This window comes from Pinus tabuliformis, chromosome X, assembly GCF_031772625.1.
Source record: "Pinus tabuliformis cultivar Carrire ecotype Pingquan chromosome X, CPIR1, whole genome shotgun sequence".
NCBI classification, from domain to species: domain Eukaryota; kingdom Viridiplantae; phylum Streptophyta; class Pinopsida; order Pinales; family Pinaceae; genus Pinus; species Pinus tabuliformis.
In genome coordinates, this window is record NC_142308.1 from 472,161,759 (window position 1) to 472,170,001 (window position 8,243).

The window sequence follows — 8,243 nt, forward strand, 5'->3', positions numbered from 1 at the left end:
TGAAAACAGAATTGGAGACTGTAGGGACCCAAATAGAACACTACTCTTGGGAAGATATTGAAACCCAGACCGAGACCCCTTTGGTTTGTTCAAAAGGAACCCAAACAGAGCAATGTCTTTTAAAGAGTAGTGAAATGCAAATAGAAGATCCTTGTGTTTTCCCTGCAGAAACCCAAACAAATTTCCCCACTACTGATGCTGCTATCCAAACCAATTCTACAAAAAATATTCAGGAAGACTGCCATATGCCCCAAGGAACAGCTGAAGTTGTTGTTCAAACTGATATTGAAGAAAACATCCAAGTTGATTGTTGTATGATCTGAGAGGTGGTAGAGGTTGTTGTTCAAACTAACTCAATGGTAACACAGGAAGTCCAGATAGAGGAAACACCTGATTACATTCCTGTGGTAAGGGAAGTGGTCATTATAAAATTGCAAACGAGCTAGCCAAGGCTCAGCAGGAGTTGGCTCGACATTAAGAAAAAGGAGTGTCATTACAAGTCCATCAGGAACTGTGAAAGAAATTTGAGGCACTTACTGTCACAAAGGATGATACTTTCACTAATTATAAGGATGAACAGAAGAAAGTCAAAGAAACATAGGCCAAGCTGCAGAAGGCTAAGGAGAAAATGGAAACTGTTTTCTCTCTCTACTCATACACCTTTTCATGCCGAGCACCTTCCACCAACTATGCACTATTTTTGCTAGATTGAAACCTCTTATTGAAGGTTAAAGTTGTTAAGGCTGGTAAGTCAACAGAAATAAAGACCACTCAAAACTTTGTCAAGTGTTTCAAAGAATAGAATGAACAAGTACATCGCCTTTTTTGCAAATTGTATATGCATAATGTTTTCTTAGAGGATGACATAAATAGTAATCCTGGCCCCTTCATAGGGAATATCCAATTTCAAGCTTTTCTTTCCTTTGCCACTAATTAGATTAAATGGGCTAAAGCCCATAATACTTTTCAAAAGAGGGAATATGGTATAGACTTATGGGTTAGGGGAGAACCCACAAAACCTGTACACCTCTCTGTCCAGCACAAATAGTTCATGAAATGAACAAGTGTTGTGGGCCAATTAGGACCACTTCATACTGACATCATATAGGAAGGGAAGGAACACTTTCACGAAATCAAAGAAGAAGCATCCTAAGCATGGGTCCTGATTGGATAGGGTGCCAATACAAAAGTCCGATTATCTGGTATCCCCTTGATGGGTATCATAGTGATTATAATCTGCAAGATCACCGAGTGAACCAGGCTTTTGCAGTGCTTAAACAGAAAAGTGGTTTTAGGTTGTATAAGGAGGAAGTATATCTTGCGTATTCATTGACTCAACTACACCTCAACCATCTTATTGCATGATGACATGCAAAAAGATAAGTTCGGGAGTATGTTGGGCCGAGAAAAAAGTATCTTTTCTCCTCGTAATAGCTTAATTAAGCATTTATCTTCATGTCTTTATCTTCATTTTAGGAATAAATCTAGAAGAAACAATAGTAAAAGTTGGGTAAAATTGATTATTACCAAATTGGATAAATCTGGCATGAAAAACTCTTTCACTATCTTTTTATGCAAGGATGCGGATTGGATGATTGTTGTTCAAATGACAGAACAACAACAACCAGGAAAGGAAAAGGAAAACGTCTTGAGTAGGAGGGACAACAGAAGACTAGGAGGACCAATGCTATTCTATGATGAAATCAAATTGAGGGTTGTGAAATCGTCAGGATTCACTTCTATCCATTTATTTTTCCAAAATTTATATAAAGCCATGAGGCGAATTGAACAGCCAATTAGGAGTTTTGAGATTGTAACTATTCTTTTTGAACACAGATATTTTCATTATTGTGATGTTGTAACTCCATTACTAATTTTAATGAACAAGAATGTGTTTCATCCATAATCATATTCTGAATATCTATCAAAGGGGACTTCTGGAGACTTGGGCCCAGTCAATAGGAGATGTGTTGCTTCAATTGTGTTATAATCATTTCTGCTTATTTTTATAATTGTTCATAATTTATTGTTAGTCTGTAAAGTTAGCGCTATTCTGATTGATGATTTTGGTTTGTGTTGTTGTTCAAATGAGACTCTAGATTTAGTTGTGTGTTACATTTGTGTGATAATCTTTATCGAATTGATTATGTTGATTTAAACATTTTATTGTTGTTCATTATCATAGATCTCAAGGTTATAATTGATTTCTTTCCATGAGATGTTTACCTAGTTACTTGCTGATTCAAATGTTGTAGTTTTCCTTCATATCGGATGAATTAGTGTCAATACCAATTAGATATCTAAGAGTGATTCTTTCTACTTGCATTCCGATTCAATTTCTTGTAGAATAGATTAAGTAGATTTGAGAATGCTCTAAAGGTTTCTTTCATAATTGCTTGGATTAAACTTAGAGAAATAGATATTAGTGATTACAATGATTCCAAATCATTTCATTATGAATTGACCTCTGAACTCATTGCATATACAATGCTGACACTCTTGAAATAAACAGACTTACCCTGGGTTGATGATTAATGTAGGTATTAAGATTTCTTTTAATAAGACATCTTAGTGCACCAACAAATAGGTTCCACTTATTAATTGTTTACATAATAGCCACAAAGTATGCCACAAGATCCTAAAATATCCTTCTTCTATTACAAAAATCACATATAAGAGCATGATTATTAATTTACCTGTAACAATGTAATGGAAGAAGGAATATGTCTCTCTTCGTCAAAAAATATAATGATATGTTTATGCAATGGAAAAATGGAATCACAAAAGATATTGACCCAACAATGTTTCCAAATTCATCATCTAAAAATAAGCATTCCCAAGTATTAAGGAAAAACAATTATTTGCAAAATGGAATTGCTTCAATCATGAGGCTTTTATACTGAATGTTACAAAAAGAGCAGTTACTGTTACAAATTCAGAAGCATATTATTCTTCAAAAAGTGCCAAGTAGAACAATGGAATTTCCAAAATTAGGCACAATTAGTTGTTTTCTACAACTACTCAAGTATAAGACTACACCCATGAATACATGCAACTTGGACAACTTATTATGCTCACTTGCACCAGTAATTAAATCCTACAAAATTGGTTACTATAAAATCGTTTCCAACAACAACCTATTTTTTCATGATATATTCAGATAATAAAAATAACAATTGTCCTATTCTCTATTCACACTTCAACAACTTATTAAATTCATTTTCACATTTATACAGAAAAAAACTGGCAGACATAGGAAGCTACATCTATTGACTAATCTATTCATAAGTTTTTGGTACATAAAATCTATAGTCAATGAGACATTTACTCTAAGAATTTATGTGCATAAAATCTACAGCCATTGAAGCATTTTGACAAACAGTTTGCAAGCATACAATATTCAATCATTGAGGCATTTTGTCAAACACTTGGCGACCATCATCTCTTAAGACAATTTTGACAACCATTAGCAACATGAATATAAAATTTTTTCTCAACCTATTTAAGTCATAAAATTCATAAATTAAAACTTAAAATATTGGCATATTAAAACAAAAACTAAATCATCTTAATCCTTCACCAAAAACTCGACAACAGGCACACAAAGTTTGCAGCAGTAATCTGCAAAATCACCCAAATTTACAATCTAGGTTCAGAAAAGTTTTTTTTTTTAATCAAATGAAGGGTTACAAGGCCTTATGGCACCAATACCCCCTGATCTTGGGTGGAATTGCATCCAAAACTTCCAGGGATGCGATTCTTTAAAACAATAAATAAAAATTTTTCCTACTATCTCATTTAAAGATTTTGTCAAACACTAAGAATGCAAACTTCATCTACAATTGTACATGGATAAAGAAAACTCAAATTTATGCTAATATTATATTTTCATCAAACTCATGGCAGCCTGAATGCTTTAGCATGTAAGACTTTCTGTCAATTAGTTTGCAACAACACTGTACAAAAAAAAACTTATATAAAATGAACTACAATTATTGCAAAATTTCTTCAAACATTTTGTGTGCAACATTTTATATACAACTAAGTTTCAGCTAACAACCCAATTCATAGTAAGAAAAAACCATGCTATCAAACATAGAATATTGAATTTGGATAATAGATATGACCTGCTATGGACAAATATTCATTATAAATTGAACTTGAAAACTTTGGCAACACATTCTTGTTTTAATCCCCCTGCATGCACATTCTCAACTATAGCTTCCATTCATTATTGGTTAGCTCATAACATAAACATTCACAAGTAGCAAATTCTCATAAATTGAAATTTCTACAATAATGAACTAAAATTTCAAGAATGTTTATGAATATACCTGACAGTGTATATATACAACTCCAAAGATGAGAGTATGCTCCAACTCCAATATCCTTACCAACTTATTGTGAACCATCTGGTTTTCCACCCAACCATATCTAGGGAGAACTTCTCTCCCTAGAACCTGTTAACACTCCAAGAAAGTCTCCTAGGTTGTAGCTTGGAGATGCCTGGTAACATATAATCGTCAATATTGTTCTCTAAACTATTGGAATAAATGATGGTTTGGATCAAGCCAGATAACCATTTCAACTATGTTTTAACTCAAGACATGCATGAACACCCTCAGTTTACAAGGCTTTAAACCACTAATGCTCTATAGTTTGTAGATTCAATGGATGGATGGAGAATACTGACCATACCGGCAGATGCATGCATAAACATAAATGAATGGCTAGCTACAGGCAGTAAAGAAACTTGAAAATTTAATTCATCAAAGCAGGGATAAGATGACAGTTATCTGGCCTTAGGCACACAAGAAAACATGAACAAGCTGTTCAAGTGCAAGCTTAGAGAAGAAGAGAAAATGGACATTAAACATATAATGGCAATAGAAGCTTGTATTACTAATGAATGAAGATGAGACACTTGAGTAGCAAAGTCTCTACAATCTCCAGAAGTTTGAACCCATATTACATCTTACTTTCAGCTATTTATAGCCTGTTTACAATGCTCCTGAGCTCTAAGAGGCTCAGAGTCTTAATCTTGTCTGATCTGTCCCTTAACTGTTTGATTCCCTCTATAGGAAAGCATGGGCTTGGAGGATTATCCTTCTGACAGGAGAGTAACTACCTTCAGATATTTTGGGTAGCTTGCTGCGCTGTCTGGGAGCTCTCTCGTGCCAGAGATCCCCCATAATGTTTGTTTTTGTGGCTGTGCTGGGCTATTGATGCACTATCTATGCTCCCTGATCTTTCTGTTTCGGGCGAGTTGCGCTGTCTGTTGATGCTCCATGATTGCTTTGTCAGTTTGGGGGTGAGCTACACATGTTGTGGCTCTTTCTATTCCCCTTCTATCCTTTCTTATTTCCTTTCTAGTCTCTGTCTCCCTTTGAATATTTAGAACTACCGTTTCTCTGTTAAACAGAGAAAAATGCTGCATATAGCAAAAAACCTGCCAGTCTCTGCATTTCCATTTAAAAAGTCCTTAAACATGGCATTCTTTATCTATCGGGTCCTCCCTTGGGTCACTGTCGCCTGTCGCACTTGGCTTGTTCTATGATTCCCTTTGTATTTTGTAAATACATAAAAACTGTGAAAAAACATTGAAAAACGGCCTTCCGCAGATTTAAAATATGATATACTTTCATTCTGGAAACCCATTGGGTCCGAGTTCCATTGATACCGCACTACCTCAGGTTTCCTTCGTATTTCGTTATATAACGAAAATACATTAAAAAATGCATAAAAACCAGCCTTTGGCGGACTTGAAAATGTATATATTTTACTTCTCGGACTCGAAAGGGTCTGGGCTTCATCGCAATCGCACTCTAAGGCTTCATTCGTATTTCGTTTAAACAATGAAAATACACAAAACTATTAAAAAATGGGCTTTGGCAGATTTGAAAGATTATAAAATTTCATTCTTGAACCCTTTCGGGTCCAGGCTCCATCGCTATCAGCACTGCCCTGCTTCCCTGTGTATTTCATTAAAATAACGAAAATACACGAAATACATTAAAATGGCCAATCCGCGGACTTGAAATAATATGTGATTTTATTCTGAAACCCATTGGGTCCGGATCTTATCACATTGCGCACATGTACATGTAAAGGTTGCGCCCCTTGGTCTTCCCGATTGCAATCCGCCAATGTGATGTGGGTCATCGATTTGCGCACGCGATCGACGGTCCACGTTGAATCGGCGATCGCTATCACTCATTCCACACAACCTGCGCTGATACTTCCACTGATGCGACCCGCCGATAGCGATCATTAGCGATCGCTAATCGGCGGTGTCCAGCTCCGATTGCCACTGCTTGGGATCGTCAATTTGTGATTTTCCGCTTAGATCTGGGCCGTTGATCAGCTAGATCTAACGGAAGTTGTGCGTTCTTGAGTTTTAAGCCTGCGATAAGGGATTTTTCATGATTTTGAAGTAATTTAGCCTCCTGATAGTGCATTTTTTCCCTTCCAAGGGCTCTCTGCATGTGATGGTTTAGCTACTTGGATGATCTTAGTGAAGATTTTGAAGATTTTAAGAGCAAATTTGGATCCATTGCATGATTTTAAGCAAAATTTGGAGACTTTGGGAGTGTTTTGGATCCATTCTTGGGCCAAACGCCAACAAAGCTACACTGGCTCCTTCTGGGGATGAAAGCCTCGCTATGAGGTTTCAAGAACTACAGAACAATGCCTTTCTTGTAAAAAACAAGATCAAATCTTCCTCCTAGTGTTGCATTGGGAATGGAGTCTATTTAGCATGAAATAAAAGCTTGAAAACAACATATTTACAATACCAAGGATTAAAAGCCTTAACTGAAATAAATTTCGAAGAATAGCCCATTGAATGGGCTATCAAAAACATATTGTCCTTCCTTTAATGCATCTCTTTTGAGAATACAATCACCAAATTGAAAATTGACCCTTTTTACCTTTCTATGAAAGGTTTCTTTCTCTTGGTCAATATGCATATCAGAAAAATCATCAAAGAATTGCAAAAGCCTGTTGATTTGATCCTTTACTTCAAAAAATTTCTAACATTTGGTATTATCAGGCAGAGATGGTCTATATTTCACTTCATCTCTGTATGCTTTCAGCATTGGATGTTTTTCTTGGAAGGTTTTGTACACCTGCTGAATAATAAGGTCTGCTTTATATTCTGTTGTGTCATTTTTGACCTGAAAAGTTAATATAAAAGATGAATCAATGTATTCCTCTGTGGGGGACACAAGGAATTCACCTGTTCCTACAGCTTCCTTAGAGCAAGCCCCATCAAAGAACATGTCCCAAATCTGTGGGTCTTCTTCCTCCGTGATCTAGAAAACTGGTTTTTTAAGTTGTGTAGAGGCCAACTGATTAGGCTTGATAATGTCAAGACCGAGCATATCCATGACAGCCTTGGGCATTGGATTATGGCTGGCTCCAGTGTCCAGAAGGCAATTGTGAAGGATTTTATCATGAATAGACAAAGAAAGAATAATGGGGAGCTGTCTTCACAATTTACAATCATTGGGCTGAGAATAACAGTTGGTTGGTCATCTTGCAGATTTACATAGTCAGTGGAGGCTTGGATGGTTTTAGGCTCAAGAGCCTCAAGGATAAATTTTTTGAAGGACTCATTCTTCACTGGTTCAATCAGAGGCATAGGTATTCTTGGTTTCTGAATTTCTAATTGAAAACTGAAAGAAGAAGGGGACTTGTCAAGGCCTCTTACCTCTATGGCTAGAGCTTATAGGATGATAGGATCAACTGCTGGTTGCTTCTGCTTATTAGCTTGTTGTTTTGCAGGGACAACAGCTTTATGAACAGGAGTTTCTTTGACATTATTCATCATAGACCTTAGATTATATTTGTGCTAATCTATAGTTCGTAGAACAAATTCACCATCCCATTCTTGGCTGATCTGGCCATTGAATAATGACTTCTCATAGGCAGCTTTGGTTAAAAAAGTGGCGCTGCCTTTGTCTTCCATACAATGGATCTTGTCATCTTCTTCAAATTTCTCTTCTTCCTTGACTGCATTTTGAAAAGGGGTCTTCACACTTTGGTCTTCATTGGCATCTTTGTTTCTTTGCAAAATTTGCAACTGCTCATTTGCTCTTCTATATGGATTTGGATTTGGAGGAGCAAAAGTATTAGGAACCCTTCCTTTCCGAGAATGATACTCAACCTTTAATTTGGAAACTTCGGAGGCTAATGACTCTATCATCTTGGCCATTTTATCAATCTTTGGATCTGAAGATGAT